The following is a 20,864-nucleotide window of genomic DNA, read 5'->3' as shown; positions in this document are numbered from 1 at the left end:
TTTAGGGAATGTTAAGAAATGCTCAGTTCTACTCTGTGGTATCAATCCCTCACTTTCATGTAAAGCAGTAAGAAAAAACCACCAAGACCACAGTGTCATGGGATTCATGTGGAAAAAAGTCACAGGAGAAAGCAGAGCTTATTAAACATGAATATATTCACTCAGCAGGTATCACAAAATCTATAAATTATTTTTTGAAAATCTGGATTGGTTATATTGTCCATTTATACCTGGTAGAACAAACAAGTCCCTAAAAATAAAGAAAAAACCCTGAAAACCATGGGGACCTGTGAGATGCATGGTGGCACACTAAGGGAATTAAGGATTCATGCTGAGCAATTTCCTCAGGAAAAAATTTAAAATCCAGAAGGCTGTTTAATTTCATGGTAAGAAGAATCAACCCTCCTTTGGCCATCTTAAATTACTAAATTGTTTTTGGATATCTGTGGAGGACTCTCAGGCCTCTTGGTGTGCAGCCGTCAGCAGGGCTGGCCACTTTGTGACCCTGCTGTGTGCCAAAGGGAGGCACCAGGGCAGGAGCTGCTGGGGACGGTGCCACCAAGGGATCCTGGTGCCACCGAGGGGTCCCGGTGCCACTGAGGGTCCTGGTGCCACTGAGGGGTCCCGGTGCCACTGAGGGTCCTGGTGCCACTGAGGGGTCCCGGTGCCACCGAGGGTCCCGGTGCCACTGAGGGTCCCGGCCACAGAGGGGTCCTGGTGCCACCAAGGGGTCCTGGTGTCACTGAGGGTCCTGGTGCCACTGAGGGTCTGGCCAGGGCCACAAGCAGGGACAGGGGGATGACACCCTGCAGGGACAGGGGATTGCACTGAGCAGGGACAGGGGATTTACTGAGCAGGGACAGGGGATGACACCCTGCAGGGACAGGGGATGACACCCTTCAGGGACAGGGGATTACACTGAGCAGGGACAGGGGGATGACACCCTGCAGGTGCTGCACGGGGGCACCAGGACATGGTTTGGTGCTGCTGGTGGCAGCAGTGGTTGCTGAGGGATCTGTGCCCCTTCCCCAGGCTTTCACAAGGTCATGACAAGGAAATTCCCAACCTCATAAGCAAATCCTTCACACATAGATGCAACTAATTTATAATTCAAGCCACTTACTGTTCCTCAGAATTTGGTTTCTTTTGAACAAGAGCTGTGGTGCAATCCTGGTCTCTGTCCATGTGATTAGACCAAACCTGCTGTCTCCATAGGCTTCCCAACCCAGCATAATGACTCCAGTTCTTTTTCTGCACCCAGCTTTTCCTGGAAGTTTGATTTTCCTCACAGCTGTTAAGAATCCTCAGGCTCTGTGGGTAAAGCACAGGGGTGGGACACTGAGGAAGAGGCAGGGCAGCAGGAGTGAGTCCTGCTGGGCTCTGGGATCCCTGGAGGGAGGCTGGGTCCTGGGCTGTCCTGCCCACAGCCCCGGCAGAACCAGGGAGCCCCAGCCCCTCCCAGCAGCACGCGGGCAGAGCAGGAGCTGCTCCCCATGAAGCTTCTTCATCCCTCCCTGGGCTGCTCACATACAAAATACATAAAAACATAAATATCCAGATGCAGTTTGGAATGGGGAATACCCTGAATTTGGTCTATAGCCTGGAGGTTGCACAGCCACTGGCACTTTCACCCCTTTTACCCTGCCCTGAGGCTGGGATGCAGAGGGCCTAGAGGAACAGAACTTTCCAACTAAATTACACAAGGAGTAACAGTGTCAATATCATTGCTGCAGAAAGGCTATTACCTAATCACCTAACATTAAAGAAATAGATTAACATGGTGTCTGTTCTCCCAGGACCATAGATATTTTTGTGGGATATGGCATTATAATAAAAATTCCCCAGACTTCTACTTAATCTAGAAAACTCATTAAATAGATTCAATACACTATGGGATTCTATATAGAAATATTATTGTTAAATGTGTACCATATTTCTCTGCCTTCTTTTCCCAGTCATTTTCATCTTGTAGCATATTTTACAGTGTGAAGGAGATAGAAAGAAGACTCAGAGCTGATGCTGGCTTTAAAGACAGCTGGCTTTAAGGACCTGTGTGCTTTCATAAAACCATAGGATCACAGAATGGTTTGAGTTGGAAGGGACCTTGACGTCCATCTCATTCCATCCTCCTGCCATGGGCAGGGTCACCTCCCACTAGGCCAGGTTGCTCCAAGCCCTGTCCAGCCTGGCCTTTACTATGTGGGAAGATGGGAGGAAATGGGCTATAAATTGTAAAATATTTTATCATAAAAGATGAGCTCAGCATGAACAGAAAATCAGGACTAAACCATAACCTGGTGAGGTTTGGATCCTCAGCCAAAGATGTTACAAAAGACATGCATCTCACCTGAGCTACAGCAACACAACTTTCCTGAGCCCAGAGCCATCAGCCTGAGGGAAATTTTACCTAAGGGTGAGTTCTAGGCCATGTCTGACCAGGGTGAAGGAGCATGGTTCCCCCACTCCACCAGAGTCTGTGGGGAGACTCTCTCAAGCCAGGATCCCCATGGTTCTTGCAGGGTCCTCCACTGCACTGCAGCAGATCAGTGGATGGACAGGGAAGGTCATGATCAGTAGCTTTGCTCATTGGAAAATATGTGGCAACCTGTAAAGCTTTAACTTAAGAGCAGAAAGCAAAACTGTGAGGACCAGGTGAGATTCCTGCAGAAATTCCTACAGGATCTGAGGGTCACCAGGAATCCCAGTGGTTTTGCAGTAGGTGCAGTTCTAAAGCTGAGCCTTCCTCACTTGGGCACTGTCATGTCCCCCAGAGGGTTAAATACTGCACACTGGAGGGAAATGCCTGGTAGCACGTGTGGTTTCTGCACCAGAGCAGTCAGCCCCTCCTGAGCTGCACAAGGCACCAGCAGGGAGCCAGTCCTGGAACGGCTGCAGCCATGCAGGGGCAGCTCCTGAAATGATGCTCTGATTGCACTGGTGTTAGAACTGCTGTGGAAACTTCCTTTCCAGCAGTGGAGCTGAAGGTGCTGTGGGACCCAGCTAACCAGGTGTGGGACCCAGCTAACCAGGTGTGTGTGGATCAGGAAGGTTTCAGGCTGTGTTTGAAGCACTGGGATCGCTGAAATACCGTGAGCAGAGCAAGTTCAGGGTCTGGAGGGTTTTTAGGGCTGAACCAGGGAGAGCTTTCCTGAAGGAAAAGAGCTTCGTCCTGCAAGGCAGAATCCTTGTTTTCAGCAACATATGGAAGCAATAGCTTCAAAAATGCCTTAGAATAAACTCTCCTGCTGCAGATAAACAACAGGGCACTGTATGGAGTGGCTGCACGGCTCTGTCGCTCTCTTGGACACCACTAGTGTTTAAAAATAAGCTGTTTGGTTTCTGCACCACTAGTGAAAGTAGAGAACGTTCTTGCTTCAGAGGAAATGGCTTCCCATGCAGAGCAGGGAGGGAGGCACGGAGGGCGAGCAGCCAGAGGGGAGGAAGAGGGAGTTGAAGGCTGAGGCTCCTCCTTCCCAACTGGGTAATGGAAAAACGATGTAAGAATTCCAGCATCTGAATAAATATGTGCCCTGTGACCTTAATCCCCTAGGAACCAAAACCATCCAGAGTCAGATAAAAATAGTAAACCCTTTACATTGGTGAGGGAGAACAGCCCTGCTCACAGCTAATTAGCTAAATCCTGTTAATAGTGGGGAGCTGGGCAGCCGTGAGGAAGCAGGTCTTCCAGAGATGACTGAGCTGAAGGCACAGCCAAGGATGAAGGCAAGGATGAAGCTGAGGATGATGCTGAGGCCACACACACCTGATGAACCACACGGAAGGAACTGTGAATGGCCACGGGAGGATCCACCATAGCCAGGGCACTGAGTGAGCAAGGTGCCCTGGAGGAGAGCCCCAGATGGCAGCTGCTGTCTTAGACCCAAAACCTCAGATTGCAGACCTTGCTTGTGCTGGGAATCATAGCTGGACAGCAAACATCCCCTAAAAATTTAAAAAGAAGAGGATTACAGTGATCCTGACAACAAATGCCAATGAGTTGTTTGGGTTCCACCGTGCCACTTTATTTAAAGTACAAAGTTCACAGAAAAAGATGAACTTCTATTCAGCCTATGGTGGAGACAGTGGATTGCTTCAATCAGCCTTCACAGCTATTTGCTCTAGTCCTGAATCCCTGTGTCATTAGTCAGCACGGGGTATTCCTTACAGTTCCCTGTGTGCAAACATTAACACCAGGGGAGGGTTTTATTCACCCTACACCTGCACACACCTGCAAGGTTATCACTTGTGCACAGCCAGGAGCCCTGTGTCAATTACATTTTCTATTTAATAGCTTAGATTTTTCCAGCCAAAGGAAAACTTGTCAGAGGGCAGGAACCTCACTAGTGGATCTCAGTGGCTGCCACTCCACTTTCACTGGGGAGAGCTGTGGAGCTGACCCAGATGTGGGATTTGGGGCAGTGCAGTGACTGCTCAGGTCCCTCCCAGCCCTGCTCAGAGCTGCCCTGGCTCCCAGCCCTGCTCAGGCAGCCTCTGCTCTCTGCTCCCTCTGCACTGCTGTCCCAGGGCTGCTCCTTTGGCACCACCTCCTCCGTGCCTCTGTCCCAGGTGTCCTGCCATGTCCCTGCCACGTGGGAAGCCTCTGGCCCAGGTGGGATGGCAGCACCTGGAGCACAGGTGCCAGGAGCAGCATCTCCTTTTGCAATGTGATTTTGGGCTCCTACAAAGCCGAGCTGAACCCAACCCCACTGTCACAGCAACGTGTTTGTGTTTCAGCAAGCAAGCATGAGAGCTGAGAACTGCCATCCTGTGGCAGCTCCTGGCCAGGTGCACAGTCCAGGTCAGGTACGGCACTTCCAGCTGGGACTTTCCATATGGTTGTATTGATAGGGATCAAGGGAGCGTGCCAAAACAAAAGCATCTCACACTGAGTGCCAACTCCTCTAAAGAGTCACCTTTCCTCCTCTGTGTCTCCTGCTCTGAGCAGGTTTTAGGAGAGCTTTTCCCCAGAAGCAGGCACGGTCACTGGGGATCAGCTGTCAGAGAAGCCCTGAGGCAAAGCCCAGCTCCCAAAGCCAGCCCCACTCACCCTGCAGTGAGTGCTGAGCACAGCTCGGTGGTGGCAGGGCCTTCCACCACACACAAACCCTTGAAAATGGCTTTTGGAAGACTGTTCATCTCCTGAAGTAGGAACAGAGCACGTTACCTGTTCACAAGATGTCCACGGCTCCTCCAGCTCTGGCAGCTCCCAGGGCTCAGGTGCAAGGACTGCCCAAAGAGGAACAGGCAGATGCAGGGAGGCAGGCACCACTCTTGCATTTCTTCTGCCCTAGAACATGAAAGCAGGAAGCCAGGAACAGGAACTGCAGTAACTCCAAGGCAAGACTCAAGTTATTTTCAGCAAGCACTTCCTTTCTCCTCCTTGATCTCCAGAAGTCATCCACAGTGACACCTCACCATGAGTTTATTTGCAGAGCTGTATTTCAATTTCTTTATGAACCTCTATTGTTTAGTGCCCCTTTCATAGCCAAAATTGTTTGCAATTTTAAAGAAACAACTTTATTTTTCTTTTTCAGTAGCTGTTAAGAGACAGATAAACAGATGAAAAATGTTCTCATGATCCTGTTTCTCTTTTTGCCAAGAAGCCTGGTAGAGGAAAGTGAATCTGAGAGTAATATCCAATGCTTCCCTTCTGCAAGACATCATATTTGTAGGCTACCTGGTGAGTTGGCATCAGTCTTCAACATGGACTAATTGTACTTCCCCTGTTACTGGTGAGAGCCACAGGGAAGTACAAGCATGGACAAGACCTGGATGTGGTTAAGTGCAAACTGCCTTTTTTTTAAATCCAGCCTTTAATAGAAAAGTTGTTGTAAGGACACAATTCCCTTAATTGGAAATACAGACAGTTATTTAGGAATAACTTTTTCTCCAAACTGACCCAGCTGGCTCCTGTGGGTTTGCCCAGGAGCACTGGGCTCCAGCCTGGCAAGGCCGATGTGATTTCACTTCCCTTTCCAGGCAGTGGATGGACCCAGGACCTGCAGAGAATGGGAATCTTGGGCCCACCAGGAGTGTTTGGTTTTGGAAAGCTCAGGGCTCTCAACACTTTTGGAGCTCATCTCATCTTGGGGACCAAGGATGAACAATGGGTGGGCATCTGCTTCCCTTCTTTCTACTTGTGGAGAAACCCTTTTGGCCTTATTTTAACTTAACTTGGTTTTGTTCTTCAGGAGCTGTTTGAAACCAGGCAAGAGGTGTGAGCTGGAGACCACCCACTGGCTTACACTTATGGAAGCCTTTTAAAAACAGTAATAGTCCCATTAAAGGGAATAGATTTGTATCAGGACAGAAACATGATGAGCAGCAAGAGACTTGGCTGCTTTGGGTATAGATTCATGAAAGTCATTTCAAAGCTCTCTGGGAGCATAATTAGAAACATGAAGTCCTGGGATGTCTTCCTTCCTTTTTAATCCAAAACTCCTTTTAAGAGCTGCTGGCAGCTTGAAAAATGGTTATTAAAAGAGAAACAACTCCAGCCAGTTTGAGGGATAATCAGCCTGCAAAGTTTCTGCAAATTATAAGGTTTGGAAAAAATTCTACTTATTCAATTGGGAACAGGACACAGGCTGATTCTAGAACAAAAAGGGATGTGAGATCCATGGAAAGAAATTTGTTCTTTAATCTCCCACATGGTGATTTAATTCAAGGTGACAGATACCTTTGCTTTTTGGAGCAACACCACCTGCAGAACTTTCAGATGAAGGGAGACTTTAAAAGCTCCCACAATCCCATAAAGGGTACATAGGGGAGCCTGGCAGAAGTTTGTTCCCATTACATTATCTAGGGACAACAAATCAGGCATAGAAATGAAACGTTAATTCATCCAAGATGTTATTTTCAAAGGCTTCTCTGCCATGTTAAATAACATTTGCCTTTGAGCAGAGGTGAGGACAAAGCAGTCACTGGCCATGTGTTAAGCTGCTGGAGGGTGCTCAGGCAGCAGGAGAAGCTGGGAAAAGGGAGCCAAGGTTGGTGTTTTTCCATGATTGAAAGACAGCTTTCCCTTCCCCTTCTGTAGAGCTTGCACAATGATATCTAAGTGGACCTGAGCTCCTTCGGGTGCTTAAGGTGCTCTAATGATAACACAGATCTTTCCTCCTTTCTCTCTAGTAAAGGTTATGTTGATGTTTTAGAGAAAATCACAGAATCCCAGAACTGTTTGGGTTGGAAGGGACCCTAAAGCCCACCCAGTGCCACCCCTGTCATGGCAGGGACACCTCCTACTGTCCCAGGTGCTCCCAGCCCCAATGTTCAGCCTGGCCTTGGGCACTGCCAGGGATCCATGACAATAGCTGTTCTGGGCACCCTGTGCCAGGGCCTGCCCACCCTGCCAGGGAAGCTGTAAATTGGAGGATTTTGGGGAGGAGAGGAGTGGGCAGAGCAGAGTGGAATGCCCTGCATGTTTTCCATGACAGTGACTCAAGTGGGTGAACAAAGGCTGTAAAAATTAGTTTAATATTTCCCACATGTTTGACAATGCACCATGTGTCTCAGAGATGAGCAGCAGCATCAGGAGCAGAGCTGTGAGGCTTTGTAGCCTCTCCCTGGGATGCAGAGGAAATGTCAAGCTGTCCTTAGCCTGGATATGAAAAGGTTACACTGAATTAGGAAATCAGCACTGACTGAACGGCTTTTTCTCCCCTTTAAGTCTGACAAAATGTCAAGAAGCTGTCCAGCTGCAGCACGGGGATGGGGGCCCAGGGCAGTCTGGGCCCAGGGAAGGGCTGGAAGGGCCTGGGGGCAGGGGTCTGCTGGGACACAGGGCTGGGCCAGGGACCCTTTGTGCCTGGCAGCCTCTGGCTGCAGCAGAGCCCAGAGCTGACCAGGGGCACCCTGGTGCCCGGGCTGGAGCTGCCTTCGCTCCCTGAGGAGCAAGGAGTGGGTGCAAACCCCAGGCTTTGATGTTCCACCTCCAGCTGATAAATAGGGCAGCATGACTGTAGCAAACAGCTTGTCAGAGAGAAAAGCCAGAGGAGAAAGTGACTCATGGCTTGGCCCTGAGGAAGTGCCATCCAAGACCAGTCACAGTGAGCCAGCATGAGCTGGGGTGCACCACCAGGAAGCTGGGAGAGCTCTTCTTCTCCAAGCAGGATATGAATCTGTGAAACATGGGCACTCTGGAGCATCTCCCAGTCTCAAGCACGTTGCAGACTGTTCCTGTTTGCTGTGACAGTGGAGAGTCCAGCTGGGCTATGATTCCAGGAATTAGTCCCAGCCTCTGTCACCTGGACAGGCTGACGTGGTGTTGTCACTGGACACATCATAAGCTCTGGATGAGACCAGACCATATTACTGTGTGAACTCTAACAAAATACCATTTTCAGATGTACTGACACATCTAATACACCACAAAGCTGGTTGATGCCAGGAAGCAGCCACTGGATAAACTGTCCAAAAGAGGAGTGTGAAGTGAACCCCGCTGCAGCCAGCGCCATGTCTCTGGGGCAGCAGCAGGGGTCTGCAGCAGCAGCAGCAGGGGTCTGCAGCAGCAGCAGCAGGGGTCTGCAGCAGCAGCAGCAGGGGTCTGCAGCAGCAGTGGGCGTCTGTAGAGGGTCCCAAGCTGCTCCCAGGCTGGTTGTGCCACAGTGTCCCTGCTCTCCAATGCGGACAGTCTGCAGTGCCAAATGCTTGTAACTTCAGAGGAAGGATATTCTTAGTGTAACTGTAATTTATTTTTTTTTACTTTTTCTATAATTGAGGTGAATTAAGTGTAATTGGAAGCATCTGCTCCGATTTTGGCGCCCGATATAGCGTGGTATTCTGCATCTCCTGGAAGACACTCTCCTTCTTCAACTCCCACTAGATCCAGCTAAAAATAGTTAATCTAAATCACATTCTCTGGGCAGAAGTGCTCTTCAGCTCTCAGGATTTGCCCCTCTGTGGTACCAGCTCTCTTGTCCTGGCAGGAGTAGGGGGAAGGCACCCAGGCCCTGGAGGGTGTAGGGGAGAAGCCCCATTTTGTCCCCAGTGTGTCACCTGGGGGAGGTGGCAGTTGGCTCTCAAAGCTGTGACACCAGGGGAAGGCACATGGCCCTGTCACAGGGTGGGGTGTGACCCCAGGGACCCCCGTGACACAGACTGCAGCGGCTGCAGCCAGGGCAGGGACGGGCTCAGCCTGAGCCTGCTTCACCTCCTGAGTCACACAGCCCAGCTGGGCCATTCCTGCTGGGAGGAGGATCCACCCCTCACCCCATCAGCATCAGCACAGGGCTGTGCTCCCTCTGCCATGGGCTGGGCAGCTCCTCTGGCCCAGTGTGAGTGCACTTGTGTTCTTCACGAGGGTAACAACATCTTCGAGGGTTAGTTTTTATCCTCATTTTTGAGCTTAGCATAGCCTGAACAAGCCTAGGAGATTTCTGGAAAGAAAAGAAAGGAAACTTGTGCAAAAGGGTTTGCATAGATGTCCTGGCACAGCTGTGGGAGAGTTTGCTCTGTAGCCAGCAGGCGTTTGTTATGAGGCCAGTGTGTTTTCCAGAGAGCAGCATTTTGGTAGGGAGAGCTCTCTTCGTGCCACTTCACCCAAAACTCAGTCCCTGCCTGCAGGATCCCCAGCTCTGAGCTGTGCTTGGACCTGCACACACAGGGAGGATGTGTCTGGCTGAACAGGAAAGGTCACAGGAGCTTTTTCATGTGCCCAAATCTGTGCCTGTGTTTAGTGCATTTACACACAAGTGCTCATTTTGGTTTCCAGGTCCCAGTCAATCCCCTGGTTCTCACTATATAAAATTGAGCATTGCCCTGTATTACAGAAATTGATTCATTGAGCTTTATTTTGTCTAAAATTTATCATGAAAGCAACACCTGGTAATATTACATGTAATTTTGCTTGTAGGCAAGGCTTAATCCTTTCCTGGAAAGGTTTACAATTTCTGAGCATGACTTTTGATCGAGTTCATATTCCCATGCAGGAACTGTCACTGTGAGTCAGGATTGAGAGTACGTGGAGAATGAGATGAATAACCCAGCAAGTATGTTGCAGTTTCATTAGACCAATAACTGGAGATTGAGAAAATTCATTTAACCCTGAAAACTAAAAGTAGGGAAGCTGTGAAAAAAACAGGGTATTTCTCAGGTTTCTTGGTCTCCTCCCACGCTCATGCAAGCAGACCCTTCTTGTGAGAAGGAGGATTCCCCAATGAATTCCTTACAGAAAGTGCTTCAGGGTGTGAAGCAGCTAAAGCACAAATACCCAAGTCATGAAATGGCAGGGTTGGAAGATCTAAAAGATGATGACAGCCCACATATTAAGGATATTTTTTTATTTCCTAGTGGGAATGAGAGCTTCAACATTTTGTCTTTCTCACTCTGCTAAGCCTGAAGAAGTCAGGGGTGTGGGTGGGGCACCTGAGGACCTGTGGAATCTTAGGGCTGAGGGGACCTGGGGAACCAGATGGGATCAAGGGGCTGCAGCTCCTTTACTGCCAGGCCATGGGTGTAGGAGCTGGGACTCATCCTCCCTCCTTCCCTCCATTCCTCTCTGCACTCCGGGGAGCACAGGCAGTATTTCCTGCAGGCTGTATTTGGGTATCAGAGGGGACAAGTGCTGGGAAACTCTGCTTAAGGCTTCTGAATCTCACTGTACCCTCTGCTCCCCGTGAGCAGCAGCAGTGCTCCCAGCACCCCAGCTCTGGGCACCCCACAGCCCAGTGCTCCCCAGGCTGCCCTGGCCCCTGGCCCCTGGCACTGCTGACCCCAGCCCAGGCACTCAGACCTGCTGTGCTGCCAGGCATTCCAGGCTGTTCCCACCCCTCTTTGTGCTGGGAGTTTGGTGCTGTTGGGGCTGCAGCAGCAATGGAGCTCCAGGAACCCATTCCTACCTTGCAGGCTACTGTGGCCACCCTCACCGTCCTCTAGAACTCCCTTCCCTCCCTTGCCTCCCCCAGGGCTGCCCCCTTGCCTGGTTCAGGTGTGGGCAAAGCTGCTGAACATTCCCCTTGCTCCCACACCACCATGGGCCCCTGTGACTGCCTGTGCCCAGGCTCTGCTCCCCAGCTCCTGTGGCAGCTGCCATGGGGCAGAGAGGTGCAGGAGGACCTTCCCTGCTCCTCTGCTCCGGGACAAGGACACACCTCTGGGCTGTGCCACGAGCCTGCTGTGTGCCCTCGGAGGAGCTCAGAGCCCTCTCCTCCTACCCTCAGCAGCAAGGTGCTTGAGGCAGGAGGCAGCAGTGTGCTTGGGGTGTGTGCTGGGGTGTGAGCCACGTGGGGCCACGTTCACCCCAGGGAGAGGCAGTTTCATAGGATGATTTCTCATGGTCCTGGCTCTGCCTGGCTTTGCCCGTGGTAGCTGGACCTGCCAGCAGCTCTGGGACTGCAAGGGGGGAGAAGTTTAATGATGGTCCTGCCCTTCAATCCCCCCCGAACTAGCTGTGTAGGTCAGCAAGTGTTCCTGCCCACACAGACAGGGTTCCCTCTCAACTCACATCCATCTTGTGTTCATGAGGGCTATAAATACATCTTGCATTCTATACAAATCAGGCATGCACTGAAAATATTTATACATTGCATCCACTCACATAGTCCTCTGGATTCCAGCCCTGACAACAGCAAAAGCTATCATACTCCATAGTGTGGAGGGGAGAAAATTCTAGTATGGAAGCAGTTTGTCTTTTAGGGAGTTTGAGGAAATTTCAGTTGTGCACAGACTGCAGCTCTGGCAGCTGAGCTGGGCTCTTTAAGGAAATGTCCTCCAAAAGAAGGCAAGGTTTATTGGGTTTTGTGCTGTTGCACTTTTAGACTGTTCAAAATTCTCCCAGGAATCCTTTTAATACTCCCATAAAATTAAAATATGAGTTATGCAATTATAATTAGAGCACCATACTCCTGATAACATTCACTTCAAGTCTTTTAGGCTGTTTACTTCCTAACTTGTACCTGGAAGAAATCTTAAAACGCCCAAACGAACAGTTGCCCTCTCCCTTGTCACAGCACAGACCAAAACAATCAGCCAATTGCTCTAAACTTATTAAATCAGTTTTCATGAGCTGTTTCCATAGAGCTGCTGCTGCTGTAACCACAGCTTGGCAAGAAGGCTCAACAGGGGCTTTTCCACCTTAAAGTGTCAGTGGCACCCTCAAGGCAAGAGGAGCTGAGAGCCATAAGGACATGTGACATTATCTTTTCTGTCTGTAAAAGCGTGACACGTTTAATTTGGCAAGGGCTGGATGCATCGAAGGAATGCTGCACCCTTGCAGACGGGCGAGAGGCTGGCACGGGCAGAGCAGCCCCTTGCTGGGCAGTCCTGGCACCGCATCCCGCCCGGGGCAGCGCACCCCGTCCGGGGCAGAGCATCCTCCCGGCTCGCCCTGGGCTCTCGGCGCTGCCCGCACAGCGGAGACTCCTTCCCCTGCCCCTGTGCCCACTGGGCAGGCCGGGGCAGGTTTGCCCTGTGCCCGGGAACAGGAGCTGTCCCTTGCCCAAAGCTCCCTTGGTGCCCCAAACTCTGTCCAAGCCTTCCTCTGCAGAGGATCCCGTGCTCCACTGTGCCTCCTCAGAGCATCATGGCCAACAGTCCAATTGAGATTTTAAAGTCAAAATGTTTAATTACCCTAATTACACTGAAGTTTTAAAATAATGTTTATCCCAAATACTTCTGTCCTCACTTCACACATCCTCAGAAGTCTCAAATTTATCTTTGCCGATAGCTGCAATATTTAATTAAACAGCCTCTCAATTGTAAACAGAATATGAACAGAATGTGGTTATATGAATATAACCAGCAGAGCTCAAAGACCCCTGTAGCCAAACTGAGACTGAGCTGTGCCAGAGCCCCCGTCCCAGATCCCAGCTCCTGCCCTTCTCCAGCCAGCCACGAGCAGCAGATAAATGTGTTCTTAACCTTTGCAAGGAAGTAGGAGCTCTGGGATTGGTATTTGCACTACAAAGCTGGAGCCAATGCCATGCTCAGAGGACAGAATAGAGGAGCAGTGTGACACTTTGGCACAAAAATACTTTTGAAGTCATGCAATATGAAATGAAATGATTGTTAACATTCTGTGAGCTTGCGCAAAGCTGATATTATTATTCTCAGTGATGTTATTAAAGCTCAGACAGCATGTGCCACCCAAAGCTAACAAAGTCCTGCTCCAAATACTTCAGGAGAGAGAGGCAGATTTCAGCTGGCTGCAGAGAGCAAATGGAGCCCTGGCCAAGGTCACAGGACATGCCAACAGTCCTAGCCCTAACCCTAACCCAAGGGACGGAAGAGCTTCACCTGGCACCCCTGCTGGGAAAGGGGCCACCCTGCCTTTCTTCCAGGGTTGACAGGTTGGCTTTCAGCATAGAACCAATCTCCTGAAGAACCCAAGAAAGGAGACTGACAGTTGATATTAAAATCTAATGAAGTTAGAAAAGCAAGGGGACAGACAGTTTAACAGGGAGCCATTTCTCGTGGTTACTAGATAAGATTTTAAAAAATTGTTTCATCCTGACTTGACCTAAATGGAGTGGAAAATTACCATGACTACATTTATCTGAAATCATAAAGTGTGTTCTGATTAGAGCATGATAAAAAGGATGGTATAAATTGATCCAAAGATAAAGAAAGGGCAGGGGAAATGAGATTAAGAAAAGAAGCAGACGCTAAAAAGGCAGGATAATACAGCAAGTCTCTGAAGCTCTATTAAAAATAGCTGTAGGAACTGGAACATAAATAGTTTGGTGCTTCACTTTCTGTGGGTTGGGCTGCAGCCCAGCCCTGTACTGGGGAGCCCGAGTTATCACCTCGTTAATCCCGAGCCCTTCAGCCAAACGAGAGGCAGCTCTAAACCCGGCAGCTGCCTTGCCCAGGGACTGAGCCTGGGCTGGAGAGCACTGTCTGTCCATCCATCTGCTGGGGTGCTGTCCATCTGTCTGGAGAAGTGTCCATCTGTCCATTCAGAGCAGTGTTCACCCAGGGGTGCCTGGGGTTTCTCCTGGCTGGCCTCCTGCCTCCTCTCCTCAGTGAAACCTGTGGCCGGTTAATATGCTTCAGTCCCTATCAAATTACAAGGAAATTGGTGAGAAGGCTAGAAAACTAGTGCAGTGGGTCTGGAAAACAAACCAAGCCAGGAAGAGCCTTTGGCTGAACTTCCCTTCCTAGAGAGACGGCACTTGCCTCTGGCAGAAACCTTCATGGTCATGGCAGCAAATTTACCTCTGATAAAAGCTGTGTTTCAATTTCCTAGGAACAAGTTATAAAATGTGAAATAAACAAATATTGTTTTTCCTCCCCTGCCTGGCTGCATAACTGGCTGTCTGGGGGTTTGGTGCATGTACCACTGCCACGACAGTGAGCAGGGAGGAAAGCACCAGCCACAAGGCCAGAGCTGGAGTGGAGCCTGAGCCAGAAGGGCTCTGTGGGCTGGTGGGATGGGGCACAGCCTGGCCTCCCCGGGATGAGTGCCCCCAGAGAGCCCTGACCTCTGCCCTCCCCAGCAGCACCCGGGTCCTGCTGTGAGCAGCAATGTGAGCTGAGACCAGCAGTGTGCTCCATGGACCAGCTGCTCCTCCACCCCCAGGTGCCCAACCCAGCTGAAGAGCAAGGCCCTGAGACTGGCAGGAAGTTGTACTGGGATAATCTCTCTCCCAAAAAACAGTCCTTGACAGTCCAGAAATGCTGCTACTGCTGCTGCTGCTCCTACTCGATACCTGTGGCTTAGGAATGGATGAAAGGCTGACACCACCTTCCTTTTTAGCTGTTTTTTAAAAATCCTACCTAAGGACTGGAATGTCCAGCCTCTCTCTCTGCAGAAAACGAAAGCTATTTATTTACCTAATCCCCGATGAGTCTGATCTCAATCTGTTTTTTCTGAGTGCAGCACTGAAATCCCCAGCATCCCCAAAAGAGAGGGAGCAAAGAGCTCCCTCCTGGACCTTCTCTGGATAGCAAAGCATGGCTGGTTCATTTAGATGAGGCTCAGCAAAAAGCCTGTTTGGAAAACTGATTCTCTTTGCATTTGGTGTAAACTTCCTTTTCTACTCTCTGTTTACATTAACATAGACATATGTAAATCTTCCACCAGATTTCCTTCAAGGAGAAGGTCAAGGCAGAGAGTGAGAGGTGCCCCATACCCCCCAGGCATTCAGATGGTGTCAGCAGAGAGACTGCTGCTGTCCCCTCCCTGCCCCTGTGAGGTGGCCCAGCATCGCAGGCAGATCCTTTCCTACAGGACTCCAGGAGCAGCTCGGGGTTTTCTTTCTGTGGAAGAAACATCCTGGTATCCATGTCTGTCCTTGCTGTCCTTGCCAGTGCCACAAGTCCATGGCAACATTAAGGTTCTCTCACTGGCGAGCTTTCTGCAGTGTCATTAACCAGTCACAGACAATTTAATATCCCTAGATTTGTTTTAATTAATGCCCAGCTACTCAGCTGTTCCAAAGGGTGTCTGTGCTCTCCCCTCTCCAGCTGTGAATATTCCATTCCTGAAAACAGGACTGACATAGCTGATGGGGAGGGATGGTGAGGAGGTTAGAGGCCAGTGCCAAAGCTGACACCCCAGCCCTGTGCTGCCATCAGCTTCTTGCTGCCTTGTTCTCCTCTAGATCCCTGGCAGAAGGGTTTGGAAATGATGTTTTGAGTGCAGGGTGATGTCCCTGGGGACTATCAGCCCTCTGCTCCCAGAGCCTAGCAGGATTCTCTTTATTTGCTGGATTTAGGAGGATGCAGGATGAGGGCTCTCTTACTCCTTACACAGGTGCCAACTAAACAAGGCAGGTATTTTGCGGTGCTGTGGGAGCAAATTCGTCTTTGCTGATCAGCAGCAGAAAGAAACCTGGGAAGATGGCAATAAAGCTGAACCTGGGTCCTAAGTTCAATGTGATGAAAAAGAGCTCTGTGCCATGCCTGGGAGGTGATCCCAGGCAGGCAGAGGGTGCCCAGCTCCCAGCAGCTTGGCAAAGAAATCAGCCCTTGCTGGGGAAACTCACTCTCTTGGGAACTAGTGGATCCAAGACCAATAGAGATGGCAAAAACAACATCCAGCTATTATGCAGTCTCATCTGTGCTGAAGTCTATTTTCATTCATGTGAGTCTGCCATTGCTGCCATGGTGACCAACTTAGAAATTAATTATATAAAGACGTTAACAACATATTAAAATAGGAACATTCAACCCACGGCTCTGGCAAAGAGATCCACGTATTCCTAGGTTGTGCCCTCCCACCTTCCCCTGAGTCCTTCGATACACCATTACCTCTCTGCTGATGTTAATAAATGTAACCAGTCTTCTGCATTTTTAATTATAGTTTTTAAACTCTGAATTATATAAACCAGCTTTTCTTTAAACAATCCTGTTCTGCCCAAACCCGAGCTGCTGTGAGCACCAACGCCATGCCCAGGTAGTACACAAGGTATGGGGTTAGAAATCCTGGCTTCAGACAAAGGAAGCCCCAGAGAGGTGTCCACAGAGCACGGGCTTGCTGAGACACACACTGGGCTCCTGCCTTTGTTTCTTTGGGTTTTCCACAGGAGACAAGTCACAAAATGTACCACCAGTGCCAGAAGTTCATCCATAGCTGGGGCAGGGAAGAGAAGCTGACAGAGACTGCCTTGCTCCTCAGCCCCCTTTCCCAGAGGGAGGCAGCAGTTCAGCTTTGCTTGCTCTCTTCTTGTAACTGTTCTCCAAGCAATGAGGCTTTTCAGTGCCTGAGGAGACCCCTCCACACCTGCACACCTGCTGTGACCAAGCTCTGCTGCTTTCCCTTGTGTGCCCTTCTCAGGCATGCTTTCATCTGTGTCTGATGGTGCCCTCTGTGCCTCTCTGTCACACACAGCCTTTGATGTTGGTGCTGTCATGGAGATAATTTTTGTTCTCTTTTCTGCAACTATTTACCATTGACTCATGTTGTTTCTTTTTCCTGTGCGTTCTTTTTTTAATGCATGAACATATATCTACCCATACCACATTCCTTTCTGTTCAGCTTTGTGTTCTCTTAGGAGGTGGGGACAAGCAAGAGGGGAGTGACCTGCACCTGAGTGTCAGGGAATCTGGCTTTTCAGGATATCCTGCAAACCAAACTGTGCTGCAGGGAACGTGTGCCTGCTGGCAGGGATTTGTGAGGGAAGGACTCACCCCTGGGATGCAGCCTGAGCTTTCCCACTGTACAAATTCATTTATTTTGGCACTCTCAGGGCTGGTTTACATGCCTCTGTATCCAGCCACTGCTCAGCTGCTGGAGAATTTCCCTTCAAAGAGCTACAGGGAAAAAGGCCTAAAAAAACTTTGCAGAGATGCCTGCACTAGTTCTGCTGGAAGGGACACTAAACAGGGTGGAGTGACAGATGCCTTTCCCCAGAGAAGTGCTGGTGATTGGTAGAGCCATGGCTGGGGTCTGGGTGCTGTGGCTCCGTCAGAGACAGCCACCTTTCCCACCATGGAAGGGACTCATTTCAGAATAACCACACAGTTCAGGGACTGATTTTCAGAGTAACCAGCCTGTGCAAACAGGAAATAGCAAGAGAAGGAAACAAAAAACAATATCAAGAGGACTGAATATGCTTACAGAAAGAAGGTGACTTCTCCGTAGATGGAGTTTGCTGGATCAGCTGGGATGGTGCCTGCTGAATTTCACACAGACAGCACTTTCCAAGAGATGTGCTAAAACTGCTGGAAGGTAGCAAATTCTCATAGAAGTTTATTCACAAGTACCTGTGTAAAGGTTTAATCTGCTCTCCCAACACAGCCTTCCTGGGAGAGGAACATAGTGAAGAGAGGGAAACTAAAGGGTGCAAGGAGATAAGGAGGGCAAAAGAGAGCAGAAAAAAGCATCTCATATTAGCACATAATCGGGATTACCAGGAGAGTTTACTGGGTTTCTGAAGATCAGTGCATCTTTCAGATGGATGCCATCCCAGGTGTTGCTCTGTACTTACAGGATGAAATTGTTCACCTTTCAAATCACTAACGTGTCTCGATTACAAAGTATCCTTTAGTGATCAGCTGGTTCAAGAAAGAGCAAGGCCTAATCCTAACTCATCAAGACAGGGTTTTACCCCTGAGGAGGGGGTATGTCATGCTGGAGACCTGGTAGGTGGGTGCCACTGGCAGGGCAGGGTCAGCCCCTGAGCTCCACGGTGGTGGCAGATGGCAGGAATATTTCCCACCTGCTTTCCCAATGGTGAAGCCTTGAGCCAGCACAGGAGGGGGGCTGCTCTCTGCATCCTGAGCCCTGGTCCCACATCGGGGGCCAGCAGTGTGAGCAGCTCTTCACCCTTGGGAAAACATTGTCCCTCTGTGGAGGGAGCAGAACAGCTCTCACAGCACAGCAGACAAAAACCTCTGGGGAGACAGAGCAGGGATTCTGGAGACAGGTTGTGACAGGGGGTAGCAGAGAGCTGCTGAGCTCCACATCTAAAACAGGGCTGAGGGCAAATCCGTGCTCCTTCAGAGCCCGGCAGCACACTGGCAGCTGCAGGGTGAGCCCTGGCATTGCCCCTGCACCTGAGCAGGAGTGGCACCATGTGCCCCTGCCTCTGTGGTGTCCCTGGCCAGGGCTTCCTGCCCTTAGCTGGGACCTAAAAACAGATCTCAGGTGTTTCATTTGCAAACCTTTAACAAAGATCATGCTGACATGCAAATAGGAGAATGGCAAAACAATACGTGACAGCCAGCTTGCTTCTCTTCTTTGGAAAACTCAGATGTTTTCTTGTCACAAAGCTGCTCATTCTTCCTCTTAACATAAACATTGTAATGGGAATAAAATGGTTCTCTTTCATAAAATGCTGTGTGTTGGTGGTTAAGCAAAATTAACATTTTGTAAAGGAAATGAAGGAGAAAGGCAGCTCTCTGAGAAATTCTGTGAGCAAAGAGATGGTTATATTCTGAACAAATTAATTTCACTTTTCTTGGATGCTGACCCAGATGCAAAGCTGTGTCCTGGGGCACTCAGAAGGGAAACAGTTAAGGAAGGGTCCCACCCCTCCCTGGCCTGCCCCCCTGTGTGAGCCCGGAAAGAAGGGATGTTCTAGTCATGCTCAAACCTTGTGCCTTCACGCAGCTCCACAGAAGGCAGAAAAACATCCTGTGCTTGTCTGTACAGCTACTTCTGAGCAACCTGGGCTGTGGAAGGTGTCCCTGCCCATGGCAGGGGGTGGAATGAGTCAAGGGCCCTTCAAACCTTCTGAGAATCTGTGATTCTACAAATCATTAACCCCAAATAAACTACAGTAACTGTGTTATCACATCAACAGTCTGATTTTTGGATGGCCAAAGTTTGTCAGTGTCAGTTTTAGCTTCAGAATAACATTTTTATTAATGGTGTCCAAGAAACAGAATGGAACTTCTCTGTTTGGTAAAAGTGAGAAGACACAATTAAATTGGAGTTATTGTCCTCTCTTGCTGGAGATTTTTTCTTTTAAATTGGCAAAGTGCCTATACTGTAGGCCCTGAGCAGCAGTAAGGAATCTCCTGTTGAGATAAATGGGAATTACGTTTTTGGCATCTGTTCCAGAGTTGCTCAATGAATTCCATTGCATTTTACAGCAAAGACCGTTCTTTAGCACAAGCCCTTCCTGTTCCAGACCTTGGAGTTGGGAATGTGCAGATTAAGGCATTATTTTGACTACAGCCTAAAGACCTTGTAGAAAAGTTGAAAAAATTCCAAGGTGCTGCCAGTGGTTTTTCTGGGGACAAGATTAATATTTGCTGGATTTGCCGTATCCTTTTAACTGCTGCTTTCCTCCTGCTTTCAGTAAATAAATCTGCCTACTAGTTAAACAAACCGACTCTGATAGAAACCAAACACAAGAAATGCATTAACAATAATCTGCGGTTCTTTAAATAGAGCAGCCATAGTGGAGGGAGCCCTTGGGTTCCTCTCACAGCTGGGCACTGCCCCGAGCTCTCCAGGAGAGAAACGTGGGCTGTGCCTAATCCTAAGGGCTGCAGAGGCTCCTGCGGGCTCCTGGAGGCGTCGCAACAGCCACGTCACCCTGCCGTGCTGCGGTGACAGGGGAGGGCAGTGCCACCTCCTGCACTGCTGTGACAGGGGAAAGGCAGTGCCACCTCCTGCACTGCTGTGACAGGGGAAGGGCAGTGCCACCTCCTGCACTGCTGTGACAGGGGAAGGGCAGTGCCACCTCCTGCACTGCTGTGACAGGGGAAAGGCAGTGCCACCTCCTGCACTGCTGTGACAGGGGAGGGCAGTGCCACCTCCTGCACTGCTGTGACAGTGCCACCTCCTGCACGGCTCAAACCAACCCAACAACAGCAGCAGCAGAGAGGACAGTGGAGGGCTGTAGCAGACCCAGATCTCACTCAGCCCCAGCATTCCTCCCCTGTCTCATGAGCTGTGTGACGTGGAGGGCAGACAGGGAGCAGCTGGCACTGCCACCTGGCCGCCGACGGCTGGCATGGAATTAATCAGAGAATCACAAATGGGTTTGGGTTGGAAGGGACTTTGAACCTCATCTCATTCCAACCCACTGTCATGGGCAGGGACACCTTCCACTAGACCAGGCTGCTCCAAGCCCTGTCCAACCTGGCCTTGGACACTGTTCCTGGACACTGTTCCTGGTAAACGTGCCACCACCAGTGTCTTTTCTAAATAAAAATGAAAGCTTCTTTTAAAAAGTACAGATTATTTGTTACTTGGAAACAAGCAGGAAATCCAGGAATGCAGTTTTTGAAATGGGCATCTGCTCAGCAGAGATGATCTTCTGTGTGACACATTTGGGGGCACATGGGGTGGCTTTGTTGTGTGCTGAGGAGGATGTGCCAGCTGGGGCCTTGCTGCTGCCTGCAGAGCAACGTGAGGCAGCAGCCAGACATCCTTTCTAATGCTCCATTCCCTACAGGCAGAAGTAGTAAATTCTGGGAAGCCTTTGGGCCCCTCCTGCCCTCCCTGCACTGGGAGCTGGTGTTTGGGG

At 49.8% G+C, this 20,864-nt stretch overlaps 1 long non-coding RNA gene across 1 annotated transcript; it reads right to left on the bottom strand.

Moving 5' to 3' along the window:
- Positions 1-903: 903 nt before the first annotated feature.
- Positions 904-5,294, bottom strand: LOC127059765 (uncharacterized). The gene is made up of 3 exons (XR_007777914.1): positions 5,165-5,294; positions 3,764-3,942; positions 904-1,311 (listed from the first exon to the last, which is right to left on the bottom strand). It is a non-coding gene; the product is annotated as an uncharacterized LOC127059765 (long non-coding RNA).
- Between the last annotated feature and the right edge of the window lie 15,570 nt (positions 5,295-20,864).

This window comes from Serinus canaria, chromosome 6, assembly GCF_022539315.1.
Source record: "Serinus canaria isolate serCan28SL12 chromosome 6, serCan2020, whole genome shotgun sequence".
NCBI lineage: Eukaryota > Metazoa > Chordata > Aves > Passeriformes > Fringillidae > Serinus > Serinus canaria.
Note: the sequence above shows the minus strand (reverse complement) of the source record. Positions and strands in the feature narration are given on the sequence as shown.